At 36.2% G+C, this 12782-nt stretch overlaps 1 long non-coding RNA gene across 4 annotated transcripts in view; it reads right to left on the reverse strand.

Moving 5' to 3' along the window:
• LOC111091183 overlaps nt 1–12782 on the reverse strand; it is a 39344-nt gene that overhangs the window by 11964 nt on the left and 14598 nt on the right. For 2 of the 4 annotated variants that reach the window (XR_005373820.1, XR_005373819.1), the window contains exons 2-3: nt 8206–8371; nt 2607–2776 (exon numbers count right to left, since the gene is read on the reverse strand). This is a non-coding gene — a long non-coding RNA (uncharacterized LOC111091183). The remainder of the gene's footprint in view (nt 1–2606; nt 2777–8205; nt 8372–12782) is intronic. The other 2 variants (XR_005373821.1, XR_005373818.1) reach the window with 1 other exon arrangement.

Here is a 12782-nt window from a genome sequence, read left to right on the forward strand (position 1 = left end):
AGCCAAAATTTCTAGTGTTTTCCATCATATGAAATGTGTACATCACAATAAAGCCTATTTTGTTCTTATTGATGTTATTAAAATTTTATTTTGAATATACTTTATTTCTGAGGTGTGAATCCTTTCCGTTTCCAATGGATATTAATATTCTATTGGAAACAAGTAAGCAAAACTTAAGACACACTTAATAGTGAACAAAATTCTGTAGGATAAATCATTATCCAGAAGAGAAAGTAAGGGGGGATGTTGAATTTTCAATCAAGTAGATCATTTTTAAATTTTTTATCTGCTGGACCTAGCCTTTCTGAAAATTATAACTTTTTTCATTCTTCTTTTGTACGTCTTTCTATTGCCACTTTCTTATGTCTCCATCTCAATCTTCATCATAGCCAACACTAATTGTGCCACTTGTCATGTGTTGGGCACCTTTCTCACTGCTTTCATGTATGATTGATTTACCATTCATATCTACACAAGATTCTATTACTACTCTCCTTTGCACACATTAGAAAAGTAAAGAATATAGAGATTTACAATTTTTCTCCCCACATCCCTATTTCCTGAAAACCCTCAGGCATTTTTGAATAGATGAACCTTGCTCAGGCTTTTCTTGAACAAAACAATTAATTTAGGATTTGAAATGCAAAGTTGTTAATAGGATATGAACACAACTTAGGCATTCCTCCCTCTTTACTATTCATGTATGAATCTGGTCCTCATCTGAATAAGTTCAAGCACTCAGTGTTTCAGCTCACTCAGAAAATGATCAGAGCAGATCCTCTCTGGCATAAAAATTAATTCATGCTAATCATATATATATATATAAATATCTCTGCTACATCAAAGTATCAATGTATTAATTTGCAATGAGAAATTTAATTTCCTGAGATAGTGATATTTTCAGTGACTAGAGTAAAGATGAGGGCTAGTCTCATCCTTGAATAGCAAGGGAGGAAGGATGTATAAGTTATATTCATATCTTATCAACACCAACACCATATTCAGTCTCCTCCGGAGACTCATCCTAGGCACCCAGCTGCCTGCCCTTTTATTAAAGAATTTGCAATTTATAATCTCTTCTGGCCCCAACCTGTTTCCATACCTATTCTCATATTCCTTAAAATATCTCTATGCCATCATTCCAATTAGCTAATATCCTCAAAATAACTTTTTATTTTGTCTCTTTTCATCCTTGTATCTTTTTTCGCATCATGGTAAGATTTCCTTTCTCTTTTCCTGTATCTGGTGTAACATCTTTTTCTTTATACTCCTAATGTTATTACTCTGGTAAGAAATGTCATTATATCCTGCCTAGAAAGTTATAATGGTCCCTGAATTGGAATAACCAATAAATTGTCTCCATTGCCTGAAGATTTATGTTCTTAGGGTATACTCGAATATTATTTTTTATCTTTACAGACTCCCCCATTGCCTACTGAAGTAATATATATATATATATATATATATATATATATATATTTAGCATGAATCCTATATGAATATATATTAGCATGAATCCTATATAGATATATATTATATTATAAATATATAAATATATATATATAAACCCAGAGTTGAACATTCAAGAACATTCAATACCTTACTAATCTCCTTCATATTACTACTCATGGCTTTCTTATTTAATGCTACACATTTTATATTTACTCATCCTGTTCTTTTTCCTAGAATAATATCCCTTCCTATCCCTTGTGTACTAAATTTTTTATCAGTCTACAAGACCATTTAAATGTCACCTCCTCCATAAGGTCTTCTGGAGCTTCAGAAGGATATCATTTATCCCTCCTTTGACTTTTCAGAGGACTACATTTTTACTTTTCTCAGACATTATTATTTTTTCTTACATTAGAGAGACTTTACAATCATTTATTTTTCTAATAGTCCACTAGACCACAACTTCCAAGATCAAGGATTAAGTCTTATTCATTTTTGTTTCCCCGTATTATCTACTTACTAAGTAAGTATTTAATAAGAGCTTGTCCCATTTTAAATTAAATAGATCAAAAAGAAGCACTTGGAGCCCCTACTTTTTGTTTTATTTCATCTTGAAGCTTTACTTCTCTGACATTTCCCAAAAACTGTTTATACTTTCTGTGTCAGCAGAATTTCCCATTAAGTGAACAGTTTCAACCTACATATGAAAAGTTGTAAGCAGCAGTTCCTGGCCAGACAGTATTTCATTATCTTCAGTAATATCTGAGTCTAAGAAGATCATCTTTATTATATAGATGCTATAAAGAAATGTAGTTTAAATGGAAAATTCATCATTTATGTATTTTATACAGTTGAAGAGTATTATCAGTAGTGGTTCTTCAAAGTTTTCCCCTAAAATACTCAATGTCTTTCAGTGTTGAAATAATTTTAAAATTAAATTTAAGGGCAGCCCCGGTGGCCCAGTGGTTTAGCACTGCCTTCATCCCAGGGCATGATCCTGGAGCCCCGGGATCAAGTCCCACGTCAGGCTCCCTGCATGGAGCCTGCTTCTCCCTCTGCCTGTGTCTCTGCCTCTCTCTTTTTCTCTGTGTCTCTCATGAATAAATAAATAAAACCTTTTAAAAGAATAAATTAATTTAATTTAATTCACTTACCCTTTCACTCAGACACCATGGGCTCTTTGGAATGGTTTTAGTTTGTTGGTTGGTTTGTTGGTTGGTTTTGGGGTTTTTTTGATGGGTTTAATGTAGTAAGATGTCCTTTGTAGTTTTCCAAGTCAATATTTGGCAAGATAAACTGCTGAGCAGATAGCATCTGTGAGGAACTGAGATGTGCAAGCTCTTCACTAAGTGCTTATGGTTTATGCTCAGATATAGTGCAATTTCACCAATGAACTCAGAAAAGCAGAGTAGATATTTGGCATATTCCTTTCCAATCTGTTTCAGTGTATTTTATTCATGGTATGGACAATCTTTGAATTTTTTTTTTTTTTTTTTTTTGCTAAAGAGATGAAATCTCACTGTACACAAACAGAGAGAATTATAACATGTCAGCTAATTAAAAAAAGATGTCAAGCTAATAAGTGCACCCTTTATTACAAGCACATATGGAAAAAATCTTCTTGAAAATGTAATTTATTTCCATTCTCCTAAACCAATGAAACATTTCCTCCATAGAAGAATCTTGATTATATGTGTTGAAAACTCCTTAGGACTCCTATATGATATACTTTATTCAGCTAAGTATAGTTTCTCTCTGTATCTACTAAAATAAAACTTGGGACTTATATTATACTTTCTTTTCTCCATTTTTTGAAAAGATAGTTAGACAATATACCCATGTTCAATTTTGACTACTTTTTTAGTTTTCTTTTGATGTAATCAGACAGAATTCATAGTTCCTCTATCTCTCTCATTCTCTCTCTTTAGGTTTTAAGACCTCAAAACTAAAATTTTAAAGTACTGCTGAAAGTCAAGATAAGTTAGGAAATGGCAATAAGTCTTATAGCATCTGGTCATTTGCCCTTTTTTTCTTGCTTTACTTGTTCTATAAGGTGAGCAGTAATCACTTGCAGGAATTAAATTTGAACCAATTTATCTATCTATATTATATACATTATGCTATATACTATATATATTATAATTATATACATAAAACACAGTTATAAATATATATTGTTATGACATATATGTTACTATAGTCCAGTGAAAAAGCATGACCAGAAACAAGAAACTCTCCAGTTTTCTCTTTGGCATAACTAGCTGTGTGAGTCAACACACATCATTTCCTCCACAGTCAAATATGTAGCAAAATTTATTTTTTCTAAGTTTTTATGAGGTTCAACTGAAATATGAATCCAAAAATATTTTTTAAATAAGCTTATCTGCTGTGTAAATTCAGGTGGTGGCAATGGGTTGAATTATAAAATAGAAGAGAAAAAAAAAAAGTTAAGTCGTTGAGAGGGAGTAGAAAAAACATTGAAGAACACCTCCAGTAAATACAGTAAATAATTATCTTCTCGATTAAAAGTAACATGATATCTCTAAATAAATCTTTCCTATACCTAGTCTGTTTTGGAGGTCAGTCAATGAAGACTGATTATAGCATGTAAATACCGAAGATGATACTGACTGATGATGAATGAGACATATAGTTAAAGCTCACGTAAAAGATAGAATATCTAACAGGATGATGGAGAGAAAGTAAATATTGGGAATATTCAGGAGGTCCTTCTAGTTTGGAAAGCACTCCCTAAAATTTTTGAAGTTTATTTTTCCTTTAAACTCAGGATCTTATAGAACCTAGAAAAAATATTATTAAAAGATGTAAAGGCACTGTAGGAAATAAAGAGTTTATAAAAATTGAATATATTGAATGGTAAATTCCAAAGAAATATAGCTATATTATACTGTGAATCTCAAATTAATCCTTCCAATCTTTTGAGAATATTTGTAAAGCAAAGGGTAACTTCTTTTCATTCTGTTGTCTCCCCCCAAGTATGAATCGATTACTTGTGATAATATTTGTCATCAATATTCCCATCAATATCTTTAGTTTCCAACTAATCAGTTACTATTTTAAGTACAGGTCTTTATGCATCATCTCAGCATAGATTGAAACATATCTCTGCTACTACTCAGTAGCTTGTTTTGTTTTTTAGTTGTCATTAGACTAATTCCTTGCTACCCTTCCCCCTTTAAATAAAAGAATTCCATGAGATGGAAGCAAGTAACGCTTTCAAATATGAACATACTAGACAAACTTCCTTGCTCGTGAATTGTGCCAAGGGAAGCCTGCTACAAATTTCCCAGGATTAGGCAGGTAGGCAAATACTTTTTGGAATGAAAGCTGTGTACAACACTGTCCTCCATTACTGTTCTCTCTTTTCCCATGATTATTCTCCACCAGCAACTACTGTAGGCTATAGAACCAGGACCCAAATTAAATAATCTGCAAGATGACATTGTTTTTCCATGACCTATTGTGTCATTCACACTAGTTACTGGTAGTGAATAGAGTGATGACGTGGAGACTTAATTTGTGTATAAATGAAGGATGCATAAAATCACTAGGCAGTGACAGGGATGAAACCAGAGATGTTGAGGAAATCACTGGCATTTTTGGAAATCGGATTTGGGCATATATGTAAAAGCAAAAGGAAATAGGGGGGGAAAGCTCAAAACAGAATATCATGATGGAGAAATTCAAGCAAGTATAAATTTTAGCCATGTGTCTTTAGAAATTTGTTGGAGTGGTTTTATAAGGTAAACGCATCTTAGTTGTTATTTTCTTACCACTGCAGAGAAAATTCCAAGACTGTCCTCTAAACATGTTTCTTAAGCAAAATAAACTTAGTTTTGCTTTCTTTTAACATGCTTTTTGAGTTTTATGTTCAAATATCACATCCAGGTAGTATTTGTAATTTGAATTTAAAAGTTACCATGTGGTTGATGGAGCTGAGATGAAACCATCAAAGGCAGGATATTTCTATTGAGATCTACCGACCTGCAATGTGTGGAGTGAGAGTATCAAAGAGAACAGTTGCAGTATAATAAATTTTGAAAAATGATACATATTTTACATAACATTCAAAAATCATCTTTAAAAAATGGATTGCTGAGTTGTATTTGTTCTGCGGTGCTTTACATCTGATCCATTTGTTTTTTTTTTTTTTTTTTTAAGAACAACAGTGATAACTGTTGACTTTTTTTTTTAATTTTTATTTATTTATGATAGTCACAGAGAGAGAGAGAGAGAGGCAGAGACACAGGCAGAGGGAGAAGCAGGCTCCATGCACCAGGAGCCCGACGTGGGATTCGATCCAGGGTCTCCAGGATCGCGCCCTGGGCCAAAGGCAGGCGCCAAACCGCTGCGCCACCCAGGGATCCCACATCTGATCCATTTGAAGGCAACGCTTCCTTTATATCCACACGTTGCTAAAGACTATTTTTTGGCACTTTTCCAGATATTGCGCTCACCACGTTTCAGCTTTAAATTTTGTTCTGAAAATATGGATTCACTAAATTGTAGAATGTTTAAGGAGACAGTTAAATTCTAACTACTGTATTGGGATATTTGGAGCAAAACTGTAGTTGTGTTTTTTTATGCTGTCTTTCCCTTTGGAATCTCAGGAAAATCCATGTCTCTGATGCAGTCCACATACCACAAGAAAGAATAGTATGCTTTCTCAGTAATTTGTCACTTTCTGTATGATGGAAAGCCTCATTTTCTAAAAGAAATATCAGAAAAGTGAAGGAAAGCACTTTGTACATTATTTTATCATTTTACCAAGAACAAAAATAATGGTTTAATACTTCCCGTAATTCCACTTTTTCCTTTTGCATACAAAGTAAGTTGCACAAGTTCAAGATTAACAGATCCTAATTGAAATGCTAAAAGATAAATATACAGTGTAATTATCCAGTTTGAAGTTTAACATTTTTGAAGATATTTCAATGTGAAAAAAATCTGTTCAGAGACTTCTTAACACATGTCATATTATAGAAAGAAATGAGCACTGATTTTTCTAGATATTTTCAGTGCCTAACAAAATATGGTATTTTATCTTGACTTTGTAACCAAGCACCATATTTTTAAACAGATGCCATTTCTCTTCTGATTCCTGTATCCCATTATGAATTACCTCAGTTGGGAAGAGGAGGGGGGAAGCATTTCATCAAAAAATAAGTCTATGCACCTGAAATACACTATGTTCTGAAGATAATAAAAAAATGTACACATACGATCATTTATCTTTGCTGATTTGAAATATCATCGAACCTTTAGAGCCAAAATACTGAAGTCTTGAGAGATACCATGAAACCATTAGAGTGGTATATTTATACTTCTAAAGGTGATATTCTTCTACCCCAATAAAATCTTTCCATATATGCAAACAATAATGGCAACAATGTAAATTGAATTATCCACAAAATACTATGTTTTTATTATAGCATTGCTAAAAAGATGTTCTGGGCTATGATACTGTTAGAAAGTGCTTTCATATTGTATATACCCGGGCTTCTAATTAGGCTTGTCAATCACTGATTGATTACTACCATAAGATGAAAGACCAATTGCATCCCAGCAATTATACTATCTTAAGGGTACAAAATGCAATGTTCTGCTCTCAGCTGTCAGCAAGATTTCACTGAATGAAGGTCTGTTCTATCACCACAGGCTGTTCAAAGGCCCTTCTGAGAACCTAAACGGCACATTAAGCTCTAGAAATACTGCTACTCAAAAGAAAATATGCAGTGGATTGAAGTTGACTAAATTTTAATTGATGAATGAGAAATCATTGGCATTGTAGCTTCACATTCTGTAATTTTAGGAAAATATAATCCATACAAATATGCAAAATTTCTGTTTCCATACTTCATATGCTTCCCTTCTTTTTTTTAATTTTTTTTAATTATTCATTTATGATAGTCACACAGAGAGAGAGAGAGAGAGAGAGAGAGGCAGAGAGAGAAGCAGGCTCCATGCAGGGAGCCTGACGTGGGATTTGATCCCGGGTCTCCAGGATCGCGCCCTGGGCCAAAGGCAGGCGCTAAACCGCTGCACCACCCAGGGATCCCCCATATGCTTCCCTTCTTATCCCTCCCCACTTCTCTCTACCTGTTGACTCTCTCCACGTGTAAACACTTCCACGTCTGTGAGGAGACACATGTGTTTCATATATTGAACTTTGCCTTTTGGCTTTTTAGAATTTTAAAATAGTCAGTGGATATATATATTTCTAAATATATTCTAGCAGCATAAATATTCTTTTCTCTCCGTTTCCTAAGGTTGAAATATTGTCAAGTCAATAATTATTTAATAATGAGTCAAGATTAATTATTAAATATTGTTTTTCATCCTAAAATGTACTCTTTTGGGGATAATAAACTTTCCAGTAACATTGTTTTAGGTGTATCTTTCAAATTCCAAAGTCAAGAGTTTAGGAGAAATATGTGGTTTAAGAACCCTACAGCCATGATAGCTGCTATAGTTTCAAATATTTGGAGGAAAAAAACAAATAACTGATTTAAAATGTGGAAGAGAGGCTTTAAGTTAGAGACTTATTTTGAATTTGACTTTTTGGTTTTCCGCTTTTCCAATAAAGAATACTGGATGACCTCCTAGTGCTATTGCTATGAAGCAAACCACCACAAACTGGGAGTAGAAAACAACACCATTTTCTTACACTTAAGGATTCTTTAGGCCAGGAAATAGGACAGAGCACACTGCTTCACAGTGTCTGGGGCTCACCTGGGAAGATTTGAATAGCACGGGACTGGAATCATCTAGAACTTTCTTCTCATGCCTTCCTTGTACTGGGGATGGGATGACTTGAAGAATGGTTATAGCTGGATCTGTCTATGGGAACAGCTGTAAGAGGTTTTCTATGTGGCTTGATATTCTCACAATATAATGGCTGGGTCAAAAAAAAAATGTGATACGAGTGAGTATGAGGATGTGGAAAAGCTACACGAGTTTTCATAAACTAACCCCAGTCACACAGGATCACTTCTGCTGGGCTCTAAGAATTGAAAGCAAATGCAAACCTCATCCATACTCATGGCAAGGGGACACAGAATGACCTCTCCTGGAAGGAGGCTAAAATAATTTACCACTATTTTAAAAAGCCAGCAAAATTTCATCTGAACACAAATTATTGATCACATCTGCAAAATAAATCAAGCTCTCCCAAGGCTCTCAAAATGCCTAAACTCTTTATGGGATTAGGTTCAAATTCAAGAGCCAAGATCCTGTCTTTTAAATATGGTCCAGGTATGGATAATGCTCCTCAGTGTGATCTTCTAATATAGTCCTTGAGTTTAGTCTCTCTTGGTCTTAAATCTGGTGAACTAAAGAAATGTGTTATCTTGTTTCGCATACCCAAAGTACAAGAGTGAGGTAGGCATAGGCTAAGTACAAGTGGCACTCCTGCTAGGAGATGGATGAGGGGAGGGAGAAGGAGAGGGACTGGAAGTGCCCAGCAGTCAACATCCCATCGCATGTCTAAGATCCAGCCAGTATGAGTTGCCAGTTTCTGGGTTAGAGTCCACTCCTATTCCCTGGCTCCTGGCTATGGAATTCTCCATGGCTGTGAGCTCCAGCCTCTGGGCCCTTGTTCTGACGTCTGTGTTCTGTCCTTTCTATAAAAAGCAGCCCATGTTTGCAGCTGTGTAGTTGTTTCAACCTGAATCCTACCTGGAAAAATAGGGAGTTCAAAGCCCTTTTTTCATTTTGTACTCTCTTTCCGTCCAAGCTGCTATAAAAATCTTTAAATTTTATGTGTTTTTGTGTGCCAATTTATCATTCACTTCATTAGACAAAGGCCACACCTCTCTTGCACCGGCTGTAATGAGGCTATGAGGAAAGCCAACAAACAAACATACAAACTCTAAGGGTCTCAGAACCGTTGGTATCCAACAAAACCTTTGAGAGACTTTATACACTGAAAGGGTTTTTGATGCACATCTTAAATCTTTCAGAAGTCTTACAAAATATGTTATGGTCATCCCTTGTTTAATTTTTAGCCTGAGACCATACTTTGCTGATGCATCCTAGATTTGCCTTGAGGCCTTTCACTACTTGAAAATATTCTGCTGGCAATAGTGGGTGTGGTAGCCATAACAACATGCCACTCAGATCTCTTGTTAGATGAAGCCCACTGACAGATAATCCCAGTGGGGCGCTTAGAATCTACCACGTAAGGAATGAGCCCATGTTTCCCATGGGCTGCTCTCGGCAACTAAGTGTGGCAAGGGTAAATTAAGCACCTTCCTATGAGAGGAAACACTCCCCTGATGGGGGACTTTGGCTTATCTGCCTAGAAGAAATTTCTTAGAACTGCACTGCAGCTGGCTAATCTGCCTATCCAACACACTCTCTCTCCTTCACAGGGGACAGACCTGCATCACAATCAAGTGGTTTTTTCCCCACCATCCCTGGCTTCCCCACTCTTTTCCCTCACAGTATGTACTTGAGGAAATCTCTTGCACACCTCATCCCTTCTTGCTGTCTGTTTCTAGAGTAACTGACTAACACACATGATACTAAGAATTTCACGGTGGAGAAGGCCAAATAGAAAACTCTGAAACCATCTCCCTAAAAATAATAGTATATCCTGGAGTGACTAGAGTTTAGAACTAATGACCTACCAGATGCAAGGGTGATGGTTTTATTATATGTAACCTCCACTTAATTCACCAATATGACCTCTGCAAAAATGGGATGGATTCTGAATAATGACTATAGATTCCTGAAGGCTTAACCAAGTAGTAACCCAGACTATAGCTGCTGCGCCAGATGTGATATCATTGCAAGAACAAATTAGCAAGACTTCAGGTACGCTGCGTGTGACCACTCATTTGAAAACTGTATTAGAGTCAGATTTAAAAAGGCTATAAAACAGTTTGCATTCATGTCAGTTAAACAACAACATTTATTTATGGTTTGCCTTAGGACTATGTTAATATTCTTATTTTCTACCATAATATAGTCTGAAGATGTCAGCTCTGCCTGGACAACTCAAAGAACATTACACATATCATTACATTGATTATATCACACGAGTGGACCAAATGAGTAAAGGGAGGCTGGAACCTAGAGGCCACGTAAAGACACATGAGCCACAGAGGCTGAGAGAGAAATGCCACAAAATTCAGAGACCTACCACTACAATTAAATTTTAGGAGACTTCAGACACATGCCAGGATATTTCCTGCAAAATAAAAGATGCATTGCTGCGTCTTGTGTGCTCTCCCACAAAGAATCACAGCATTTGGTGATCAGCCCTTTTGGGTTCTAGAGACAACAAATGTTAGGCATAGGGATACTGCTTCACCCCATCTACAGAATAGCATGGAAGACTTTAACTTTTCATGGGGCCTGCAAGCATCTCTGTTACCTGTAGTGTGACTAACAACCTCAGTTTTCCTGGAACAAATGGGTTTCCTGGGACATGAGACTTTCAGTGCTAAACCCAAGAAAGCTCTAGATAAACCAATGTGGTTGGTCACCCTGGTTGGGGCATAAAATCTGGCAGACACTGCAGTGTTGTAAGCATCAGCAGTGGTAAAAATGTAGGATAGAGCTCGCGGTAAGCTGCAGTGAAAGAATAAAAATGCAGACACCTGGAATTATGGAAAAAGGCCATGCCATTCCAGCAGAGAATTACACTCCATATGAGAGTGAGAGGAGTTTAGGATGGATAGCAGAAGAGGGAGAGGATGATGCTGATGGCTCCAAGATGAGTTACTGTGATGGGGGCTATCTCCATAACCCATTCTTCTAAGTTTACTCTCAGGAAAAGAGGTCCCAGGGAACCCAAGAGAAGCTGCTCTTGGCACATATGCAGAGAAGTGTACTGTGCAGCGTAAGCAGGGAACTGTGGTTGCTCAGAAAGTGCATAACCCAGATCGCCTGCCGCAGGGAGTCTAGTTGACAGATGACCGCCATCTCTCAGTACCACTATTTTCCTATCGCAGTCTTAATTCGCAGCAACTTTGGCCTGGCTAAAATTTCCTTAGGCCTGCACTCCTGGTCTGAGGTTCTGTTTATGCAGTATTTTCTCCTGTTCTCTCCTTGTAAAGTGTCGTGCCTGCATCATGGTGTACCACCTCTCTCTCCCTCCCTTGGCTCCCTGCTCTTTCTAACTTACAGCTATTCCCACTCCCCACCGCACTATAAATCTATCACACTCTAATCTTGTTTTGGACATCTGCTTCTTGGAGGACCTGAACTAATGCACTGGGAATGAGTTGTTGCATTTTAAAACCAGGAAATCCTGATTCTCATAGTTTCTCTATGTTCTACTTGAAAGACTAATAAGTTCTCTTTAGCTCATCACTCTCTAGTATCATCTTATGATGCGTAGTTATGGAATATAAGGGACACTTGGAACATGCTGCCGAAATATCTCCTTGGCTGGATCTCTCAGGTCATTTAGATACTTTGTTTTTCCATGTTACTGTAGGTGCCAGTTGTGCTTAATTCTTGATCACTATGTAATGAGAAATCGGTTTTCCTCCAGCTTCCAATAACAGCTTCCTTAACTTATTTTTAAATTTTCCCAACAGCTTCCTCAAGGCCTATTCAAGCATTTTCCATGACCTAGTTCCAAGGTTAATAGCATGTTTTCAATTTGCTCTTTATATTTTAGATTTTTGTGTTTTGTTGTTATGCATTTTGTTTTATGGCTTTAGCCCACCTCAAGTTACCACATTCCATTTCAATGGTTATTGGTGAGTCAGAACCTCATTTCAAACTAAGGGCATACAATGCATATTCTACTATGTTCATGCATTCACTTTTGCTTTTCCCTCATGTTCAAAGTGAATCCAAACTCAAAGTATATAAATGTCAAAAGGGAAGAGTGCATAGACCCTCCTGTTCAATAGGAACAACAATTTGGAGCCATTTATTAAAATGTCCATAGATAATATTTATCAACTAACTGATTACCAATTTGTAAATGTGTAATATTAATGAAAGAAAATGTGTGACGCTAATGAACAGCCTAGGGAGAATTTTCAGACCTACAAAGTATTCATTAACCCTTCCTATACTTAAGACTCTTCTTTCTATCACTTGCTACTACTACCCTTTCAGCACAGAAAAGCAACTGTCTTTAAAACTGGTACTCTGCTATCCAGAGACATGATTTTTCCTCTACTAATGAGCCTACAGTATTTCCCCTTATGTTAATTCAAATCCAAATTTTTCATCCTCATCTCTGCCTTGAAATTTGATTCTTATGTTCCTCTTCTTAACACCAGTCCTCTTTTCTAGAGAGTTCAATCCTCCCTAAATGCCTTCATAATCTAAATGAAATGGAT

Source organism: Canis lupus, chromosome 19 (genome assembly GCF_011100685.1).
Source record: "Canis lupus familiaris isolate Mischka breed German Shepherd chromosome 19, alternate assembly UU_Cfam_GSD_1.0, whole genome shotgun sequence".
NCBI classification, from domain to species: Eukaryota; Metazoa; Chordata; class Mammalia; order Carnivora; family Canidae; genus Canis; species Canis lupus.